This window comes from Sinocyclocheilus anshuiensis, unplaced genomic scaffold (genome assembly GCF_001515605.1).
Source record: "Sinocyclocheilus anshuiensis isolate Anshui unplaced genomic scaffold, SAMN03320099.WGS_v1.1 scaffold446, whole genome shotgun sequence".
NCBI classification, from domain to species: domain Eukaryota; kingdom Metazoa; phylum Chordata; class Actinopteri; order Cypriniformes; family Cyprinidae; genus Sinocyclocheilus; species Sinocyclocheilus anshuiensis.
Genome location: NW_015544247.1, coordinates 1,748,736 through 1,761,733, shown reverse-complemented (window position 1 = coordinate 1,761,733; position 12,998 = coordinate 1,748,736). Strand labels below are relative to the sequence as shown.

The following is a 12,998-nucleotide window of genomic DNA, read 5'->3' as shown; positions in this document are numbered from 1 at the left end:
GTCTGTGTACTGGAAGCTTGTGACACTAAAACAAATTCCTTGTATGTGCAAACATACTTGGCAATAAAGCTATTTCTGTCTTCTGATATGCATGTGTGTAATATAGCCTACAGTAGGCCTACTACTGTATATATGAAAATGCATATTTTTAAATTAAAGAGAACTTATAGAATAAATATGGACTGCTTTGGGTGCTTGACACTTCATTGGTCATTTTGTGTTTTAAGAATGATATTCAAGGTTAAGAATACGCTGAAAGTTACTTAAATGTAAATACGACTTTCCTCATTGATCACGTCTTCAGGCAAAAAGCACGTTTTCTTGCGTGGCTGGATGTTGGAATCTGTGCCTTGTTGTTGTCTCCGTGTACTGGAAGCTTGTGACACTATAACAAACTCCTTGTATGTGCAAACATACTTGGCAATAAAGCTCTTTCTGTCTTCTGATATGCCTGTGTGTAATATAGCCTGTAGGCCTACGTATATATGAAAATGCTTATTTTTCAATTAAAGAGAACTTATAGAATAAATATGGACTGCTTTGGGTGCTTGACACTTCATTGGTCATTTTGTGTTTTAAGAATGATATTCAAGGTTAAGAATACGCTGGAAGTTACTTAAATGTAAATTGTTTTATCTAGGTGTATACATTAGAGAAAGACGACTTTCCTTATTGATCACATCTTCCCTCAGGTAAAATGCACGTTTTCTTGCATGGCTGGATGTTGGAATCACGTTGTTTGCATTCGCTCAATCTGATTTGCTGAAGTCGAAACGCGGTCGTTAAAAACCCCAACTCATTAGCGCGAGTCCCGCTCGCTGTGAAGCGGGAGCGACCAGCCGGCAGAGGATTGTCACTTGTCAAAAAAGAATGATTCATTCTCAATTTAGAGTTTGTTATTCGTATGGTCTAGGAGGTGTTCATACGGCATATGCCTTAATAATATACTAGATAGATGGATAGATAGATAGACAGATAGATAGATAGATAGATAGATAGATAGATAGATAAAATTGTGAGCATAAGCAATAGTAATAGTGATGCTTGCTATAGCAAACTCCACAAAAAATAAAAATGTGAACATCGTCTCAAAAATTTTTCCAAAGAAAATATCTTATTTATTTATTTATTGTTGGTGGGTTGTCTTAACCATTACGTGTGTTGTGATTGGCAGCACTCGGCGCCTGGTCTGGAAATGTCATTCCCCTTACCATAGCCACCTGCGAGCTTCAGTGTAAATATTGCGTCAAAATCAAATTTGAGCGCGATTTAAACCCGGATGATTGTAATCACTCTAAGTTCGTCTGCCTTGGGAAAGCTAGCGTGTCTCCGACATAGTGATAACACTCGTTGCCTTCTCTAGTGCAGCTCAACCAGGTCTCGTCCCATTCGTCTGTATTTGTGATATCACAAATCCCAGAAAATATGCGTTGTAGTCCAAACGAGTCGTTCATTGTAGTTTTTGAAAAGTGATTTCTGTTAAATAAAATATCTCCTTTTGAATTGGACTTTGAGCTTTGTAACTTTGCAGATCTTTTTTATGCTCAAACAGCAACATTACAGACTAACTAAAGTTGAAAAAGCATAATAACACCCCTTTAAGGCTCCCCAGAGGAATTAAGCATTTTCATCCATAGATGAGCCATAGTTGTAGCTCTCCTAGTGTTTCCAGCACTTTCAAAGTCAGAAACAAGTGAGAAAAAAGGGAAATAACAGGTAAATTACTTAGGCATTTGCTCTTTCCATTCTTGCTTTGAAGCTGCATTGAATTCACCCTCCTCGCTCACTGGTGAGAGAGTATGCTTGATTAATATCCTTAATGACAACCGGATCAATTAGGAACATTTGCACTTGTAAATTGCTTGTAAATGTCATGTTTTCAAGAAACAGTCCACTTGAAATCATTATCTTGATGTAAAAAGATTGTAATTCACCACATATCTAGATATTCCTGCATCAGCAATTACCCCAGCAGGAAGACCATTAATGATACTATAAAAACAAACAGCTTCCAGTAAAACAATTATTCCATATGCTTACAGACACTGGGGTTTATGAACATTTGCTAATTTCCCAGTTTAAAATGTCAAAGTAACAATCATACCCACTGCGCTCGCTGTTCTGTAGTGCACAGTCACTACTTGAACATATGGCAAATATTTATTTAGAAATGTCTAATCAGATTTAGCATTTTATAACACTTATTATTAAGGTACAAAAAACACCACTTATCGTCTGCCTGGATGTTACAGGGTCTCTTCAGCATCATAAGCAAGCTTTTTCTTTATGCAAGGATGCTTATTTTTTACTGACACATTACCATAACTGTAGAAACTATAGAGATATTACATTGTATTGAGAACCTAGTTAATAAAAATAAATCCTGTTCTGTTCAGACACAGTGAACAAGTGGGGGAAAAAAAACTCAAGATATGCTTTCTGTGTAAAGCATAGCCTCTGAAGAGTTATTACCTTTATTAAAAGCACTGACACATTGCCTTATATATTTCTGACTTCTCCAGCTCCTCAGAGACAATTTTCTTTTCTTAAATAAACTGTCATACTAGTCTTAATATATTGTTGCCATCCTCACAGCAGGAGGAAGAAGGCTGATATAAAACATGAATATGTGAGATTGGTAATTGTATTTTTAGTGTACTTGAGTAGAACAAATGTTTCTCTCTCATGGCTGCGTTAATGTGATAAAGGGGAAATTGGCTTTTCATCAGTTTTCTTCGCACTGTAATGGTGGACAGTGAAGAGAGGCCCCGGCATCAATAGCAGCACTGCAAACTTCCTGTCTGTGATGGTTATATTTCACATCACCACACTGGCCTCTGAGTACATTATGAAACATGTGATAATGTAACAAATTACAAATAGGAAAACCTTTTTGCTTCATTTAAATGATAAGAATCGCAGTGAGGCCTAGCTATAAGCCATAAATAAAACATCTCACGTGTTTGCGGTTATGTATGTGTGAGTGTGTATGAGGTGGCGGGAGAGAGTGTGCGTTCACAGATAGAAGGGCAGGGCTCCGGCAGGTATCAGCGTTAAAAGAGGAGGATTGCTCGCACTGATACCCTCATCCAGAGTGGAATATTTCTAGAGGCCCTGACAGCTCCTCCAGTGCCGAAATGGAAAGGGCTTTATCATGGAATGGTTTGTCACTCACGCTGCTGCAGACGACTTGGCTTCAGGTTAAGCTTGTATCTGCCCCTGCTTTATGGTCCAAGCCCAAAAGATCACAACATTGTTTTTGGTGTGAATTATGAAATCGCTGATATAAAAAGCCCCCAGTTAGATTTTAGAAAGATTGTGCACTGTTGTTTTCTTAGAACAGAATCGCAGGCTAAATTGTCCTCCTTTAACACACGAGAAGGGTTTTAAGTATTTCATAAATCTCATGTCGGAGGGTCTGCTTCAGTTTAAAGAGGTCATATTTTATTAGTTCATTCTTTTTTTTTCCCCAGAGGTTTCTTTTTTACAAACACAGCCATAATTTAGTTTTTCCCTGACCTTTTTTTTTTTTGCTTATTCTCAGACCATTGGAGGCAAAATGCAGGCTGCGAGTTTGTGTTGAGTCTAATTTAAAGTGTAATAATCTGTTTCCTTCTCAGGATTTCAGTGAAAATTGTCTAAAGTGCTAAACCCTTTCAAAACAAGCTGTTTTTGCAACTCAGTTTCAACAAATGTTGAATAAAACTTTCTTTTAAATGATGAAGAATTATTAACTTTTCCATTTTATGATCCTTTTAAAGATCTTGTGTTGAAGGAGCGGTGAAGACGGTGAAAGCCGATCCGGCGATCCACAGCACTAAGTTGATGTATTCCCTCAGCAACCAGCACAGATCAGCTCTAGGCATGACGAAGCGGATATCGTCCTCTTTTGGAAGCCCAAACAAAGTAGTTTCGCTTTCACAACGAAGCACACAGTGTCTCAACGGCATGGCGGCAGCAACAATACTACAGCGAGAATAAAAGTTACGGCTTCTTTCTTTGCGTGAACATTTGGGCGGCGTTATGCAAATCTTCCCACATAGTGAGGTAGATATGTGGGGGCGTGTTAGAACGAGCCGTTTTAGGTAGGTATGGCTGACTCTTAACTTTTATAAAGAATATCTCTTTGGATTTGAGACTTTAGTCTTTGCAAATGTAAAGATCTTCTTTATGCACCAAGAGCGTGTAACACTCCAAAGAGAAAGGAAAAAATGAAATCGCATCATATGACCCCTTTAATGTCAGCTATTAAGTTACAGCTTTGGCTCAGTGTTTTTAGGGTGTTGTGACGTATTACGACACTCTTAACGTTGCTATTTCCCACAGATTTAAAGCTAAAACATGTTTAGTACTTTTTCCACCATTTCCAAAATATGTATTTATGTGGCTTCTTTATGTAAAGCTGCAATACTTTAGGAACAAATTATTGTTAGTTTTTACTAGGAGTTTCTACTGCTAGTTGGACCTTTGCTTAATGGCCATTGTTATATAAATAATGGCATAAATTTGTTGCACATTCTGGTAAATCCCTGTGCATATTAAATGTTCCTTTTTCAATTTGAAAGTGGAGAGGAGCTTTTAAGATGTCAGTACCTGCTGATTAGTACGTTACTAAGAGCTCCACAGAACGGCCAGTTATTAATCTGCTCCACACTGGTTTGATCTCATAAGGCAGCGTTCCAGACAGGTCAGACCAGACCCACACTACAAACACACACTTGCATTCTAACACAATATGAACTAGCCAAGTGATGCACTTAGGACACAAGCAGTTCAAATCAGCAAACACTTATTTTTCCCACCTTAAAAACACACACATACACACTGATGTTGATAAACCTGACACAATGATAAACTCAAAAAGGAATTAGGCAGTAACAGCTTTATTGTGCTGCAGTGTGTACTGTATGCAGACTATGATTACCATATTCACATATTTCAGTTTTTACAAATTTGTATCAAGATATTTCAAAGATAGATCAGATAGATTGTTGCAGCGATGATGTAATTTTGTAGGCCAGCCCAAAAGTTAGCATTACCCTGGTTCCCTCCATAAAAAGCCAATAAGACTTTGCCATTGGCTGGATTATTGCAGAAAATCAGCTCTGTGACCAACAAAAGTTTATGATTCTACATTTTGTTCACAAAGATAATCTTTACAAATAAACGACAAACTACCACCACTAACCTTCCAACGACTCGTTCAGTCTTTATTTAAAATCTACAAGTTGGAATGTTTGAAAAATAATAGTTTGGAATAGTGTGAGCATAAACACAGTAAGGCTGTAACTGTGGACTAGTATGTAGATGAGTTTTGCATGATAATGTTTAATGTCCTAGACAACCTCTGTAGTCCCATTTAGCCACTTGTTAGCAACTGCCTTTTTCAAGACACATAAAGTCTTTGAAAATTACGAGTGCGGAATTATTGATGTATTTTATGTTGTAGAAAATCATAAAAACACATTGAGCTTCTGTTAACCACAGACCTTATTTTAGGCATTTAACCAAAAGCCCCCCCAAAAAACCCAAAAGGTCAAAAAAACCACTGACTTCGGGACAATGAATGGAACCAGACGTTCAAAAATGCTAACTATGTATCAAATAATGTATCAAATAACATTTAGTGGTGAAATCAAATAACAAAAACAAATCCCAAAATCATATGCGGAATACTTTAATAAGCATAATTTAAACTACAACTAAAGCAATGCACAAATTAATCATTGAAACTAGTGTAAAGATATGTGACCAGAATAATGACGGTCCTTCCTTCCTGACTGAAATAGTCCAATTTCCTGCTGGAGTGAATGAAGTTGGAACCAAAGCCAGATTGTAGAAGCAGCCATGTTTGGCTGGTTAGCATAGCGCCTGAGGCTGTAGATGCTGTAACAATGCCATTCTCCATTCTAAAATCTAAATTTAGCTATTAGTGTGTTCTGATGAAATGTATTTTACAATCACATTTATGGTTAATATTTCACTACATAATGAGATATATTATTAGTGCATGATTAATAGTTAAAAAGTATGAAATGAACTTTAATTTAATCTTTTTCACTATTTGCTGCCTTGGACATCACAGCTAAGGGATGTCAATAGCGAAGTATTCAACTTCATTCTTTTGGTGCTGTCAGCCAATCAGCATCATCATGAGGTCATGAATGTTAATGCTAATGGATGAATTTCTCCAGGCATTTTAGGCCTTCTTGGATTGTATCTGAAAATATGTTACTTGGTGACACATTAAGCTCGATGATTGATTTTGTTTAGAGCTCATTTGGTTGGCTGAAAAAAAAACTGTTCACTTTTTTGTTAAAAGTTGCTTGATTGTATGTTTAGTAAACGGTTGGGTAAAAAACAGTATCACACTTTTGCTGTTTGTGCCCAATCACAACCATCTTACTTGTTTGATATTGCTTAAATATCCCATGTCATAAACACTTCATTGTATTAATTTTAACAATTTTGATGATACAAAAAGGATTGATGATACAGTTGAAAAACAAATACCCCCATATTATTGTCCCAAAGCAACAGTTTCTAGAATGGAAGGAGGAGAGGAAATAAATGCTATAGATAATAAATGCACAGTACTATTCAAATATTATTCAAAATAGTCCTGGCAATTCCAAACAGTTGTTCTCCACCATAAATCATCTCCTTAAACCTCAAATTGCTCCACTCACAGGAGCTACAGAAGAACAATGCAGCGATTTTATGACCTTTTTTAGAACCAAAATTGCCAAATTCAGGAATTTTTTGTTCCCTCCTCCTCGTCTGTCCCAACTGCTGACCCGCAGTCTGGTATTTTGAGGCTACTCTGCTGCTTCCCAGAAGTCACTCAACTTGAGGTTGAGGACACCATCAAGGGGATGAGATCCTCCACCTGTGCCCTCGACCCCTTCCCTACAGCTCTGGTGAAAGCAAATATTTCTGCCATCAGTCCCCTTATCACCATGATAATAAACCAATCCCTTCAGTCTGGTCACGTACCGTCTGCCCTAAAAACGGCTATAATCAGACCACTACTCAAGAAACCTACCCTTGATCCTCAAACCCTTGCTAATTATAGGCCCATATCCAACCTGCCATTTCTTTCTAAGGTTTTGGAGAAAGTAGTTGCCAGGCACCTTCAGGACCACTTCAAACACAACAACATTTTTGAAAAGTTTCAGTCTGGCTTCCGTTCCACCCACAGCACGGAAACAGCCTTAGTGATAGTTACAAATGACCTGCTGATGACAGCTGATGCTGGTTCACCATCACTCCTTGTCCTCCTGGACCTTTCTGCAGCTTTCAACACCGTTGATCATGGTATACTTCTCAACCGGCTATACCACTCTGTTGGACTTAATAACACCATCTTGCGCTGGTTTGAGTCATACCCCACAGACAGATCTGAATTTGTGGCCATGGGAAGCTCAAAGTCCCGTTCACATGCGGTTGGTTGCGGGGTTCCACAGGGCTCAGTTCTCGGACCTATCTTATTCATTCTTTACATGCTTCCCCTCGGGCCTCGGCAAAGTCATCAGTCGCTTGGGAATTTATTTCCATTGTTACACTGATGATACTGATGACGTCGTCATCATTATCAACAACTACCCACACTCACTGCTTGTCTGGAGGAGATTAGGGCGTGGATGAATCAGAACTTTCTCCAGCTGAACAGCTCAAAGACAGAAACCATCCTCATTGGTTCCCCTCATCAGACCAGATCATCCACCATAACCTGTATTACATTTTCTGGCCAGGACATTCCCCTATCACCATTAGTCACCAATCTTGGCGTCAGGTTTGATCCTCATTTAACCTTTGAGGCCCACATTAAACATCTCTGCAAAACATCTTTTCACCACCTCAGGAATATAGCCAGACTCCGTCCCACACTCACCCTACATGATGCTGAGAAACTCGTTCACGCCTTTGTCTCCTCCAGACTGGACTATTGCAATGGTCTTCTCATCGGGATCCCTAGCAAGAGCATTCAGAAACTCCAGTACATACAGAACAGTGCTGCTAGGATCCTGATGAGAGTCTGTAAATATGAACACATCACACCAATTCTTCAATCTTTCCATTGGCTTCCCATTTCCACCCAGATCGAGTAAGTCTCCCTCCTCACACATCAGTGCATCCATGGTAATGCCCCCACCTACCTTAAAGAACTCCTTACTCCACAGATCTCAGTACGTTCTCTCCACTCCACAAACACTCATCGGCTCCATCCCCCTAGGACAAAGACCTGCACCATTGGGGACAGAGCCTTCTGCACCGCTGCCACTGCCCCTCGCCTGTGGAATGCCCTTCCTGAACATCTGAAGGCTCCACAAACGACTTATGGTTTTAAAAAGGGCCTAAAAACATACCTTTTTAAAACGTTTTTCAATGTTTAAATTTCTTTTAGGGTTTAAATTTTTGTGTTAATTTTAGTTGGCAGCTGATTTTAACTTAATTTCTTAATTGCTCTAATTTATTTTATTTTGACTCTTTTGTAGCACTTTGAGATTTTCTTTAAAATGTAAAGTGCTTTATAAATAAAATGTATTATTATTATTATTATTAAATGCTAGGAAAGCAACAATAGGAACACCAGAGTTCTTTCAAGAGTCTGCTGGGCTGGTAAATGGGATGAAGCACTTCAGGATTCATTTAAATCACTGTGACGTTGCTTTAGATCTCAGCAGCAAGTCATTGGCCGGTTAGAGATTTCAAGAATAGCCTCGCTACAGTCTTCAATCAGCGGCCATGAAAGAGAGCAGCTTAAGGATCCTCCAGTCTAGCGCTGCCTTCATCCTTATGGATTTTTTAGTTGATTTATTTCCATGCACCTTTTTTAAAGGAGACTGTGAAAGAACATGCAAATATGAATGTGATGAAGGGGTGTTATCTGAGAAAAGTACCCACAATCATCAGCCATAAAAAAACATCAATATTAGGTCTGTTGCCTTGCTGCCTACATGACATCCTATCTGTAATGGAACCTTACCGATATGGAAATACTCTTCACGACACAAATAACACTCCACTTGGAGACATCCACGACTCTAGAAGAGTTAAGTGTTAGCGTGTTACTATGACACATGGCATACACAAATATTGGGTATAATATATTTCTCCTATGTTGTTTAAGGGGGTCTGAATACTTTCCGTACCCACTGTATATATTATAGCAATTGATTGAATCATGCATTTTGTAGCTCATTTGTCTTATTTCTAATGAATCCATAGATACGTGACACAAGTGTGAGCTTGTTCCTGAACGGTCAAGAGGATGATGGCACAGCTTTGGACACACAAACCTTGGCAGGACCAGTTGATGACATCACCTCAGAGGGTGCTCTGTGGATCGGTAGAAGGTCTAACGGTAATGATTTTTGTACTCCTACATTGCTCTTTCAGTTTTTATTATGCTGTTTTTATTATATATTTGATTTTACTTCACTTATTTTTTTCAAAGCTGCAGCTATCCTCATCTAACAGTGTTTCTCCTCAGAGTCACACAGTTTCCTATCACTCAAATTGAGTGTAGAAAAGGACACACTAATTTGCAGACATGTTACATTTTTCCATTATAGAAATATTCATAAGCCTGCAACTAATCATAGTTGAAGTTTATATAGGTCAAGGGTGACCATATGGCAACAAATAATCTCCTCATAAATGAGATGAGATGGGATTTCTGTAATACCCCCAGGGAATGAAATACACACAATCACACACACACGTTTTGAATACACATCCACAAATAGCATAGACTTGCTAAAGTTTCTTTAAGTTCACTCTGCATTCATTTTAATCTTAGCTCAACTTTACTGTGTTTGTTTGCAAAAATGACAATAATTCAATTCAATTCAATTCAAGCTTATTTGTATAGCGCTTTTCATGATACAAATCGTTGCAAAGCAACTTTACAGAAAATTAAGTTTCTACAATGTTTAGTAGTAGCTTATCAGTGGTGACTGTCAATGTACATATGGCAGAAATGTACGGAAAAATCAATTAAAGACGTAATCAGACAGACGATGAACACTATTAACAGCAATTATTATATGATGCAATTAAACTTATAGCAAAATGTTGTAGTTGTGTATGTTGCTTCAGGATTGTTTCAATAATTCTGCCCAGATCTCTCAGAGGACACGGTAGATTGGTTACCAGTGCTGCTTGTTTCTCTCGTTTCCTAAATGGCACAGAAGTAGAAGGAAGCAATCCACTGTACTGTATACACTCTTCAAATAGAGCATGCCTCATTTACTGTCAAACATGCACACACACAACAGCTTCACATGAAATTTGCAGTCTGTGTAATCCATTTAGCACACATTTCTAACTCTACATCCAGAGCCCAGGGGTCTGAAATGCTTGTTTGATTCATGTAAAACTCATGTGGACAAAGCATAGAGGGAGTTCTTATAAGATTTAAAGTCAAAGGCAAGTTCAAACAAACATCATGCCATTTGAAAATTTTGACTAGAGTATAAAAATACAAATTTCGAATAATTTATTTTCAGCATTTCTAAATTTGATGGCCATATTTAGCATATGTGCATTGTGGTTTCTATAAAAATAGTAAGCAGCACAACTGTTTATGACATTGATAATAAAGACATTTTACTTTATTTCACAATATTACTGTTTTACAGTATTTTTTATCAAATAAATGCAATGAGTGAGTATAAAGACACTCCTTTCAAAAATGTAAAAAAAAAAAAAATCTTACAGACCCCAAAACTAAGAATGGTATTTTAAATCTATTTGATTCTTTAGAATCTATTTGTCTTTAAGAAATGCTTTTATTATTATGTATGCATGTTAAATTTTGCTTTGGCTTGGCATGTCTTGCATATGCATACAAACCCCTTATTAATTTGTGTATTTAAAAAAAAAAAGAAATACGCTATATAAATACGACAATATCTCATATAAAACAGACTCAGCACACAAAGATGAAAAGATTTCAGGGCAAACATCCATATGTGACATCTCAATCAGAGCCGGTTATTAGAACAGAAGTGATTATATCTTATCTGTTGATGTGGATGGATCTGCACGTTTAGGCTTGGATCTATGCCGCCCATCCAGCCGGTGGAATTAATGCTCACAGAGAACTGTAAATAAGCATAATAGATCCCACCATGCAGCAAGTGTCTCTTTAACTCAAATAAAGACATAGATAAGGTAATCCACTAGTTGCTATGGATCCTGCAGACCGTCTTCAATAGCGCCAATTGACTTTCCTTTCTTTTTCTCCCCAGGGTCAAATCAATTCACTGGAAGGATGCAGGATTTTAGATTTTATCCAAAGACATTAACCAACAGGTAAGTATAAGGTCACAGGGCATTAACATCAGATGTAGCTGCAGAAGTAGTTTTTAAAAAGATGTGCTATATATAATCTGGGTCCTGAAGCAAAACCAGTGTAAAAACACAGATGAGAACAGTTTTAAATCATGCATTTTTGTATTTCAGAGAGATTGAAGAGGTGTACACTGGACAATTCCCTCACTACACACCCAGTCGACATGCCGCTGCCCTGCCAGTCACCCCAGAGTGCACCCCCTAGTGGAGAGGTACTGCATTCCCAACGCAGCCAATGATACCACCCATAACAAAGTGCTCAGTCTGAACCAGGATGCCCACCCACTGCATTACATCAATGACAATGACATCGGAACCACCTGGAACTCCTCCGTCTTTCCCACTTTAGAGCTGCTGGACAAAGGAATAACTATCACTATAGATCTGGAGAATGGACAGTACCAGGTACATACCCACCAATAAGGGTTTTTTAGTTTAGCTTCATAAAAGTTTAGTTTAAGGAGCATCAAGACAATATATGTTTTAAAGCAGTGATTATTAAAGGGGTCAAGAACTGCCTTTTTATTATTTTGTACTGTTCTCTGAGGTTCCCTTATAATGTTATAAATATTCTTATATCAAAAAACATCATGATATAAAAGTAATAGGCTATTTTTTGTCCTGTTTTTAACCCCCTCATCTGAACGCTCTGTTTGAATAGGCGTGGCGGATTGTAGACTGACGTAAACGCCCACCGCTGTGATTGGCAACAGTTGTGTATGTTTGACAGCGTACATTCCTCATAGATGGACACTGCTGTGATTTAGGTTAAAAACGCATATGAATACTCAGTACACATGAAACTATTTGTAATAACAGACAAAGCAATAGTGAGCACGTAATAAAAACAGTTACTCACACTTGTGTGTTGCTACATTACTGTCGGATCCAATATAGTAGACACAACATCGTCTTTTAGTTTAAAGTTCTGAAACTTATAGGATGTTTTTATAGTACAATGACCTCTTACTGTATATGTCAAACGATCAAGGAAGTTTTAGTTTCTCAGTTCATTACCCCTTTAACTATTTTTACTCCAAGGCCCCACTTTGTCTGAGACAATATTACCTCATTTAGACCCTCATATCCTCATGGCATTTTAATTATGATTGTTACTACAAAAACATTTTAAGATTTATTGGGGGGCCCCAGAAAGGTTGCAGAGGCTCCATTTGGGCCCTGGCCTCCTGGTTGAGAGCCACTGGTTTAAAGTAAGCTTCAACCTGACAGTGTCTGTTTGTGTGGCTGCTTTCTCAAATCCAGATACTGGATGTCTTTTCCATTTGAATACACGAAAGCCGTCCTAAAGTCCTTTGTGTGTCTGAGTGAGTCGCCCAGTCATCCATGTGGCTAAGCCAAGCCGAGCAGAGAGTCCAGCTGTAAAGAAGTAGAGGATTTATGCAGCTCTGCCTCAGTCTCTCCTCTCAATACCAGATAAAACACACCACCACACAGACTTTGAAGTGTCCACTTAGTCAAAGCTGCAACCAGTTTCTCGACAAACTCCTCAAAATGAAGCCACAGAGGGAAAGAGGGAAGAGTAAAGCGGTGCTTCAAGCTGTTCTTCAAAGCGCCGGTGTGCTGTGCAGATAATAGATAATCCACTGCTGTTTAGTATTTCATGCATATTTCACCCT

At 38.2% G+C, this 12,998-nt stretch overlaps 1 pseudogene; it reads left to right on the top strand.

Moving 5' to 3' along the window:
• Nucleotides 1-12,998, top strand: part of LOC107697660 (usherin-like) — a 241,341-nt pseudogene that overhangs the window by 18,116 nt on the left and 210,227 nt on the right.